This window comes from Ixodes scapularis, unplaced genomic scaffold (assembly GCF_016920785.2).
Source record: "Ixodes scapularis isolate PalLabHiFi unplaced genomic scaffold, ASM1692078v2 PGA_scaffold4__175_contigs__length_147842914, whole genome shotgun sequence".
Classification (NCBI taxonomy): Eukaryota; Metazoa; Arthropoda; class Arachnida; order Ixodida; family Ixodidae; genus Ixodes; species Ixodes scapularis.
This window is the reverse complement of record NW_024609879.1, coordinates 60,283,604-60,294,673: the sequence shown is the minus strand read 5'-3', so window position 1 is coordinate 60,294,673 and position 11,070 is coordinate 60,283,604. Positions and strand designations below refer to the sequence as shown.

Genomic DNA, 11,070 nt, shown 5'->3' with positions numbered 1-11,070 from the left:
TTGCGTCTCTGATTGGCTGCAGCCGCTTCAAACTGCTCCGAGTTGCTCGCTTGTTCGAGCCGGACCCGATCTCAGCAATTCGTGTCGATGTAGGGAAAGCTAGGGAACAACCCGCCAGCAACCTCAAAATTGCTGGAAAAGTTGCCCCGTCTGAAGCGGGCCTAACGTGCCCGTCCTCGGATCCGAGGTCGCCGTTTGACAAGCTTAACTTTCTTCCACCTTTTAGCCGGAACCCCCCCGGCAGCTTTGTTCTGTCCCCACTCCCTCTCGAGAGGATGTCTCGCCCCGAGGCTAATCCCATTCTCTAGACGCTCTTTCCACCCAACGATGGCCCTTTCCCTCCCCGTCCCCTAGATTCAGGAGAGAAGGTTCTTCTCTGTAGAACGTCCCTTTTATACAGCGGCCTTTAAAGTTCAGATTGTCCTGTCTGTATCGTCCCTTTTGTGTCTCCACTTTTAATGTTTAAAAAGTATCAACACGCTAAAATAGTACAATATCCAGGATTTTATTTTCATTCCCCAAGTGTGATGCGGGGGCCGCGCCACGGAGCCCCGGTCGTTTCCGCTCTTTGTTATCGCTAGGATTTGACAGTGCTGAATCACAATGCAAGACACGCACAGAGCCACCCTCGCTTTTGCAATGCGCCGCCTTGTCTCTTGTCGAAACGTGCATACATCCGTTTTGCGCAGTGTTAGCTCAATGGCAGCACTTTCTGTAAAGGCGGATTCACACCGGGGATGTAAGCAGTCGCGCGATCCAACTAAATCGCATCGCAAAAAAAAAAAAAAGAAAAGTAATTAGTTGGTCAATTTGGCGTGCTCGTTGAGCGAGTCCAACGCCTTCGTTGGCGAGTCGCTTCTCAAAAAATCTCGCTCCGAACGCCGTTGGTTGGCTCGGCCTCTCCGCGACTAGAGTGCATCGTAAAAAGTCGGGTCAGCAAGCGACTGCTCAAAACCCGTCACTTTTTGCCCGCGATGGTCGCTTTTGCGATGAAAGTTATGGCGCGACTAGATCGCATCGCCGGTGTGAACGCGCCATAATGTCGAACCAGTCTCACGGCGCGCCCCGATATTGGCTTGTGTACCTACGCGCGAGTGCAACGTCTGGCACAATTTATTTGCGTTTGCAAAGCCTGCTCCAGCCGCGTGAAAACATTCAGCCAACCTTTGGACTGCAGAAGTCAAGAGACACCCAAAATAAGATAAAGTTGCCAGCCAAATAAAACTTGATTTCTATTTAATTAAGATGAAGACCACCCGCGTACATCAAATATTTCATCAGCCGAACTCCAAGGCAGTAAGCCAAGTTCTGGCACTTGTTTGGCAACTTTGGCCCGCAGCTGCCAGATCACAGCCAAACTATCGGGAAGCGAAGCCTAACTTGGGCGCTCGTTTGGCGACTTGGGCCCAAAGATGCCAGATCTCAACCGAACTACAAGGTAGTAAGCCTAACTCTGGCACATTTGTGGCGATTTTGGCCCCAATGTGCCAGGTGACAGCCGAACTGTCAAAAAGTGAAGCCTAACTTTGGCATAAGTTTGGCGATTTTGGCCCGAAAAAGCCAAAGCTCTGCCGAACTACAAGGTAGTAAGCCTAACTCTGGCACATCTCTGGCGATTTTGGCCCGAATGTGCCAGGTGACAGCCGAACTCTCAAAAAGTGAAGCCTAACTTTGGCATTAATTTGGCGATTTTGGCCCAAAAATGCCAAAGATCTGCCGAACTACCGGGCAGTAAGCCTAAATCTGGCATTTTTTAGGCGATTTAGGCCCGAAGATGCCAGACGACAGCCAAACTACCCGGCAGCGAAGCCTAAGTTTGGCACTTGTTTGGCGAATTAGGGCCAAGATACCCAGACTGTTGCCAAGGGAGGTCAGGTTTGGCACTACTTTGGCTTCTTCGGGATTCTTAATGCCATAAACTGCCAGACGCAAGCCAAGTTTTGGCCCAGAACTCGGTGCTGCCTGTGTAGTCTTGCAATGTACATACTCAAACAAAACAGTAACAATAATAAATGTCTACATATCTCCTACAGCTTCATTTAATACATTCCTAACACGTCTTGAGTCAATCATAACAATACACAAAAACGACATAATCATAGCTGGAGATTTTAATGCAAGACACACCAATTGGGGGGACAAAATAGATGATGACCGAGGGGAACAATTAAATAATTTTGTACTAACACATGATCTTATCATATTAGACGACCAACACTCTATTCCTACATTCTCTACCGTAAACGGAGAAAGTTGGATAGACCTTTCAATCATAACCCCTTCTCTAGCTCATAACGTTACACATTGGGAAGTATTAGAAACTGATAGTTTAAGTGATCATAACTTTATTGCCTTTGGATTCTTCAATAAAAAGCAAACCATGCAAAAAAGATTAATATTAAAAAGCTACTCAAAAATAGAATTACTTACAAAACAAGATGATTGGTTTAAGACCTGGGTACCTAAACACTACTCACCAGAATGGATAGATCACATATTAGATATACTATACAAAAAATTCTTAATTTGGATAAAAAAGTGTGAACGAAACGTTTGATCCGAAAATCGCACGGTCCCTTGGTGGTCAGTTGATCTACAGATCATGAGATCTAAATCTAATGCACTAAGAAGAAGATACCAAAGATCATATAACACAGATATTAGATCACTGCAAAAACGAATTTATTACGACTACAGAGCTACATACAAGGAAGCCATCCTTCATGCTAAAATTTCAGCTTGGCAGGAATCATGTTCCGCTACCACAAAAAAGTCTCTCTTCGGAATCCCATATAAACTTGCATTTAATAAGAGGAGGTCACCCCTAATTCTTCCACCGATATTGAGAGCAGATAATACTTTAACTTCATCATTTAATGAATCAGTTCAATATATTTTAGATACGGTGTTCCCAACGGACGACATTACAAAAGACTCACCATATATAACTAGCTTACGACAATACTTATGCACTCCCTCATTCTCTCCACCAGATGTTGAACTAACATTTCAAAAAATATCAAACATAATAACTAAACTACGACTTAAAACCGCCCCCGGACTAGACAAAATCAATGTTACTTTTCTTAAATATTTTTGGCATAATCATCTCGAATTTTTCCTGGCTCTATTCAACTCCTGTCTAACATCTGCAAATTTTCCAAAGGAGTGGAAGAAAGGGAAAATACTACTGCTAAATAAAAAAGATAACGACAAAGCAAAACCCAACGCCTATCGCCCAATTTGCCTAAATTCCGTACTCGGAAAAGTTTTAGAACGTGCACTCTATAGCAGATTATATTTCTTCCTTAACTCAAAAAAACTATTACACCCACGACAATTCGGGTTCACACATCTTAAATCATCTACACAAGCTCTGTTCACACTTACTACACATCTACAAAAACTAAAAAAATAAATCAACAGCGGTAGCTATGGTATCCCTAGACTTTACAGGAGCATTTAACACACTATGTTATCCGGTAGTTTTGGCCTGTTTAAAACACCATTCTTGCCCAAGTAATCTATACAACCTGCTATATTCATTCTTCCACGATAGAACCGTCACATATATCACTCCAGAAAAACAAGAAATAAACAAATCAATTAATATGGGATGCCCCCAGGGCTCTCCACTAAGCCCCTTACTATGGAATATGTTACTATCAGGATTACTAGAAAGAACCTTTCCGAATCACATACATCTACAAGCGTTTGCAGATGACATCGTAGTTGTCATAGAAGGGAACTCAAGAAGAGAATTAGAAGAAAGAACTATCGAAATACTGCAAGAAATAGGACAGTGGACATCCGAACGTAAACTATATTTGAACTACTCGAAATGTAAATGTCTAATAATAACTAGAGCAGAACTATACAAAAAAGACCCCCAATAATAAAATTTTACGATCATAAGTTAGAAATAGTGAAACAACTTAAAATTTTAGGAGTCATTTATGACTCACATTTAACCTTCTTACCACACCTTCAATATATAAAACAGAAAGTTCAAATTCATACAGCCAACATCTCAAATATATACTCAACAAATTAGGGTATCACATCAAGCCAACTACGGGAAATATACTTACGAAGCATAGAAAGATATATAGTGTATGGATCACCCGCGTGGTGGAGACCATCAGGAAATTCACATATGTTAAGACAACTGCAATCCATACAAAGGTTACCATTACTTAAAATAGCAAGAGCGTTCCGCACAGTTTCTAACATAAGCCTGCCTATACTATGTAATATCATCCCAATCAACATTACTCTTGACGTAGAATCATTTATGTTTAATGTCTTCCAACTTAAGATACCCGCCCAATTCGACAGCTTTAGTATCTCCCCCACAGAGGTATCGTATCCTATAGATCCTTAAAAAATTCATCCAACAAAGAGATTCAATATATCATTCCAAAGAATTAATTCTATTACTGTATCTCAAATAACCAACGTCATATCACTCTATACAGATGGTTCAGTGTACTTAGATCAGGTGGGAGCAGCATTCGTTATTCTGAAAAACAATGGAAGAATTATAAAAATAGAAAAATATCGCTTACCAAAACACAGTGCAATATTCGATGCAGAGGCTATTGCCATATTAAAAGCCCTTGATTATGTTCTTGCAACAAGAGGTGGACTACATTGTAACATATACACCGACAGCCTATCAGTCCTACAAGCATTGGCAAATCCAAACAATGCAATTCCTTTAATTAACGAAATAAAACATATAATCCAATCAGTCAACATATTTAATACAACGGCTTTTTTTCACGTCAAAAGCCATACTAATATTTTAGGGAACGATCTAGCCGACCAATTTGCAAACTCGGCGCGTTATCATGGCCAATACATACACCTACCAAAATCAAAACAAAATATAAAACATACAATAATGGAATTAGCACGTAGGAGATGGGATCACTCTTGGCAAAACGATGGCAAACACACAGAATTATTTAAATGGATACCATCAACCAATCATATACCCATTAGCTTCCCTCCTTCTAGTAACATCACACAAATTATTACTGCACACGGCAGATTTCTTTTTTATTTCTATAGATTTAATATACACAACCACACTACTTGTACCTGTGGACAAACTTGTACTAGTATGGATCATTACTTTACTGCATGCCATCTAACAAAACCATTTATTCAAAAACTTTCAATATCGCACATAAACTTGAATATTCGTCAAAAGCTACTGAACTCTAAAACTCATATAAATACTCTGGAGGCGTTAGTTAAACATATTTCAGACAACATTCCATAGTATATAAATAAAGAAATATATATATATATATATATATATATATATATATGTATATGTATACATACGTGAATGTATAAGTATGTGTGTTTATATGTGCGCGTGGGTGTATGTATATGTAGGTATGTATGTGTGTATGTATATGTATATATATGTATATATGATTATATGTATTTGTAACAAACTTGAGAATGGAAGATATCAATCTCAAGTGAAAAACAAAAACTACTGTAAAAAACATTTCTTACAGACTAACTTTTAACCCAAACAAGAACGGAATCCAAGAAAAAGACAACCAAAAGTCATCTTTAAACCCTGAACTGCTAATATGCACACTGTCGATGGCCTTGGAAGACCCAAAAGTGGTGGATAGGGGGGTTTGGACCAGTTCCATTCTCCGGGCTTCCTTAGCTTCTTAGAAAAAAAAAAAAACAAAAAAAAAAACGCCATCTCCATGAGAAGACTCCATCTTTGGTTAGGAGAGCCGTGGACTAGTTCCTGGTTCGGAGCTTCTCCTTAGCTTTTCATCCTGAACCAACACCACAATCAATGGTAATTGGAAGGCCCACAACATGATCAGGGGGAGTGAGCCAGTTTCCTTCCCTGGGATTCCACTAACCACCCGCGACAAACAGCCATCCACAGAGAAGACCCCAAACAACAGGTTACGAGGACCTAAGACCAGTTCCAGGTTCTGGGCTTCTCAGCAAGAGTAACGAGAGTATCTACAATAAAACTGGAACGAAAAGTCATCTACTCTCAGAGCAACAGTGTTCAGGAACGGACAACCAAGACAGACAGTGAAAAAGAAGAGGTTGATCTCTTATTGCACCACTCAAGACCGACCACCAACAACAAACAACGTACGAAAAGAAAAGTAATACTGACGAAAACGACTAAATATTTAGTGTCTGTTTCAAGATATAACCTCAGTCCTTCCAATCTCAAAAAAAAAAAATATTAATAGCAACACATGATAAGAATACAGGATGCAAACATGAAGTTTTATAGGTGTGATCCTTCTCCTTCGGGGGAAAATGTAAATATGTAAATAGGTAAATACTAGGGTATGTATAGCTATAATAATAATCTCTTGCTGTAAAATATAATCATTAAAAAAATCAAAAACAACGAAAAATTACAATGCTCTCTGCTCCCTCCTCCCCCCCCCCAAAAACATAATTAAGGCGACAGACAAATAAGAAATAAAATGAAAACATACATGAGAACGCCAAGATACGTAGAAATACATAACTAATTTTAAAATAAAATCATTAAAAGAGAATAAAATTTTAACATTGTTTCCAATCCATTTTCTTATATATTCCAGTACGCAAAATTTTAAAGAAGACAACTTCCTCGTCGTCAAGAACACAGAAGACAAGAGGCAGGACCAAGGGGAACAACAATTAATAACTTAATACCATAGGAAAAAAACGAAACACAAATACTAATAATTGCTCGCAAGATTCTTCAAGTTCGTTCCAATGCCAATGTTCAGCTGTCTCCCTGTTTTTTTTTTAATTGGCTTTAAGGACTAAAGAAATGTTTGGTCAATTACGGCCCTCATTTTTTATATTATATTGGATAAAACTTGTTATACCGTCAGGTGGTGCAGGTCGAGAGGAACAGTTTATTTCCTTTTTTTATCTCTCACTTAGAAATTGAGTAATTGAGTAATTGAGTGCATTGAGTCAATTGAGTCAATAAATAAATAAATAATAAATATCCATTGAGTTATTCCGCATATCACGCGCATAAAAGTCGGCAGCAGAAGTTTCGAGCATGCCGATGTCCACAGTTCGACTGCTCCAACCTCGGCGATTCTCTACCCAAGCTCGAATGAAGTAGGCCTCGCTGCTCTGTTCCGTAAATAAAACCGTGTACACGTGGTGTGCTTGCAGTGCTAATGCGCAGTGCTTTTCAGCCGTAATTCAAGAAGGGAGAGAAGCACCAGCCACACACAGCGTGTGTGGCTGGTGTCAACGTTTTCCGTGTGGCTCTTATCAAAGTAAGCCTTGTCGCCTTCCTACGCGCCCGCGTAGCGCCCGCAATGCTGTCAATCGTACTGTTTTCCTTGCTCTGAAACGCTATGCTGATTTTATATCTAGTTCAATGCTTCACAGCTGAATGAACACTTGTTTGTCGCTGAACAAAATTGCCATGAACGGATTTACTTCCGCGGCTTTACGCCCCGCAAGTGTTTACTTTTTCTGCCGTATTTTCACGTTTTATTGCACAGACTGCTTTGATTTGTACCAGTTTTAGGCTATTTGGCGCATACCAAGTTTTGTGAAATTAAAAGGACGCGAATTGGTTTCAAGCTGTTTCTTTCTTACGCCTATCATGATTTCACGTCGTGTTATTTTGATCAGCACTGGAGGTGAGCTAGGACTGCTCCAATACATCTTTTTAACCCCAAGGAGCAGAGAATAAAAACCCATACAGAACTCGGTTTCAATAGATAGGGACCTTTTCCTGGTGCCTTTTTGTTCACTGTTTCCTTTCACTGCACTATACATTGGTATGTGACCTGTTCACTTACCTGAAATGTCACCTGCCCTTTCAGCCTGTGGAGGTCCATGGGAATTAGAACGGAAGCATTAAAGCCATCTTCAGAATTACTTGTGCATTAAATCCTGTTACCCACGGGACATTCTTGTGTGAATCCAAAGTCCATGCTATTGAGAGCTTCTCCATGCTAGTGATAGAATCCAGCTACGATCTAGTTTTGTCATCTTTATTTCGGTCCCATCAATTTCCAGCTGCTGATGTCATCACTGTGTAATTCTGAAGTTCTAAAGGTCCCATAAATTACAGGCAGATCCAGACAATCCAGGACACTGAGCACAACGAATGCAATGCTGCTTGTTCTCACGACCAGCGACTTATACGCACACTCCCCTAACATACCCCAGGCCGAGTCCCTAATAACCGTGTCCCACTAGAGCAACAGCGACAGATGACAATGAGCGACATACAACACCGACAAACAGCCCATTTGTCGGAGTCCGCCGTCCCACCTGGTGGACACGACGCAGAAAAAGGGGACAAGGAAACTTGTTTCCTAGTGGGACTGGAGTTGTCAACAAAACACTTCAAAATACAAAGACAAACAGAGTATCGCGACGCGGTTTTCGCGTTTCTCTCTGGCCGTAAAACGCACCGACAAACACGGTGAAAGTGGAGACGATTACTTTATTTCTTGTTTAAAGCTTCTGCTTGTCTTCATTTGCCATTGGCGACTTTCTGAAAACAGTCGTGACAATCGACACCCCACTTTTTCCAAACTAGAATTTCTGAATCGTTCCTCTTTTGGGTCGTTCGAAGCATTCCAGATGGGCACCACGGAATTTCACGTCGATTTGAGGACGTTTTTAATTTCAAATCCGAATGACCGAGGGCAGGCGTTTTATGGGGGACAATACGGGGGCAGTTTTATGGGGGCAATCACAGAACGGATGACAAGTCTCTCGTTTTGCCGGAATGGCTTGCCGCAGAACTGGTGGAACGTCGTGTCCTACTTCGTGGTGAGCGGTCTTACTTTGGTCAGTCCTCGCACATAGGTGTATCCATCCTGATGCAGGGGCGTAAACTTCGGCATCTTGAAACACGAACTCGCGCACCAAATTTTCGCGAGCAGAACCAGCCACAGCAAATTCCCTTTTGCAACGCGACATCTAGCAAGCAAGCCGTGCCCGCGACCACTACGAGCAATCCAGGAATCGGAACTGCGGGAGCGGGAACGATCAGTGGCCGCCAAGGACTGAGTCATGGGAGGAATGGGAGGAAGGTTAGGAGGAGGGTCACAAGCGGGCGAGAAAATTAAGTTTGTCCCCGAGTGATGTTCCTCGGTGGGCCTGCTTGCTGCGCTTCAAGTTCAACGAAAGACAAGAACTTGTGCGTCGTCGATGGTTTGTCGGCGTTGGTCGCGGGTGTTGGTCATTACAGTGGAACAGCATCAGCAAAACAAAACTTTGTGGTGTCGCGGGACAAAAATCGGTATTTGTCGCTGTAGTGCCGGGGTGGCCAGGCTGACCCGGCCTAAGAGCCACAAACAAAACTAAGAAACTTTCAAGAGCCGCGGGGGGGACTTTTGTCTACAGCAATTAACGAAGCTCGAACTACTCTCAATCTATCCGAGTCAAAAACAGTACAACTGTACATAAGGTGGCAGTAGCACAAGGCTATCAAACTGTAACCTGTCTTTCGACTTAAAACGCGTTCCATTTCTTTTTTTGGGGAAGGTCTCGTGTGATCGGGAGGGAGGCGGGAGAGGGGGAGGGAACCGCGAGCTGCACTTTAACACGCAAAGTCGCGAGCCGCAGCGTGGCCACCCCTGCTCTAATGGGACGACGCTATAAGAATTTTCTACTCAAAGTATGCAAATCTACGCTATATATCCCTCGGGAGGCCTTTCCCAGAATTAGCAACACCTTCCCAGATTGACAATCATGGATGAACCCCTGGTCTCAATCCTGGCAGTGTTACAGCAGGGGAAGGTGGGCACCGCAGATGCCTGTTCTGCTGCGACTCACTAGCAAGTCAGTCGCGGGAGATTCAAGGAACTCCAAGTTGGGACGTTGCGACCAAAGCAACATTTTCCTCCCTCTGCCTGGTCCCTTTGCTTGAACTTCTAGAACGAGCCACACCGGGATCAGGACAATCTGCACCAGTACATGGCAGCTCCTATGACCCATCTTGTAACGCCTTCATCTCAACCGTTATTTTCCAGCAGTTCTTTAAGGCACAGTTTTCAGAAGGTAATCAAAAGAGCATGCACAAGCTACGTCAGAGGTCCAGGTGCAGTTCAAGGTCTTGCATCCAAGGAATGCATCTCGACAGTCACCACATAGGTTGATGAACACCAGTGTTGCAGGCAATCATCTGCCAAGAAACCAGACTTGATCATGCAGACGCTTGCTTCCCAGAGGTTCATTGCGCAGAACCGGATGGTGCAGCTTGAACCTGCCCATCAACCAGGCCTATGGCACGTTCCCTCTGTGTAGCATTGCAGATGCTTGGAGTACTGTAGACTGCCTGCCTGATGGGGAAAGGAAGACCAAGCAATCAATTCAAGCCACTCTTGAACCAATGTGCAGAAAAGGAAATTCAAACATGGAGATATGAAACATGGTGATTTCAGATAAGATCGACCAAAGGGTGGCTGGTCGACATTTTAAATCAACTGATGTTTTTATATGACATTGTCTAGTGTCTGGTATAAACAAATTCACACTTAGTTTTGACCAGAAAAAAAATTTGGAGACAAGAAAAATCGTAAGGCAGGGAGAGGTGGACAGTTGCAATCACGCGCACTGATGGAGGGGGCAAGTTTGAAAGTGAATACTTAAAACAATAAAATTAGGAGAATTTTCAAACTTTTTACAAACAAACTATGGGTACAACTTGCTTGTAATATAAAGTAAAAATATTTATTAAAGATATATTTAGTTTCCTAAAAATTGCCAAACATGCCTGCTCGAACGACAAATGGCAAACTTTGGAAATCTGTATCTCATGAAATAATTTATTCATTATTACATAACTTGCAGACATTATTTTACTAATATATGGCTATTATTGAAAAAATAAATAAGGTATCTGAGTGACACAATAGTTACAATATATTTAGGCAAACATGGGAAAAAATCAAACAAAGAAAAATTCCAATGCGAATAAAAAAAAACACCACCTTCGATTTTTTTAAAATTTGGGTACCCTGTTATACTCTATTTCGGCATTCATTTCTATTAAAAACATGTTGCATCATTGCTCTGTGA

The 11,070-nt window shown here is 41.7% G+C and overlaps 1 pseudogene; it reads left to right on the top strand.

Moving 5' to 3' along the window:
- The first annotated feature begins 3,611 nt into the window (after positions 1 to 3,611).
- Positions 3,612 to 5,290, top strand: LOC120847000 (annotated as a pseudogene).
- The last annotated feature ends 5,780 nt before the right edge of the window (positions 5,291 to 11,070 follow it).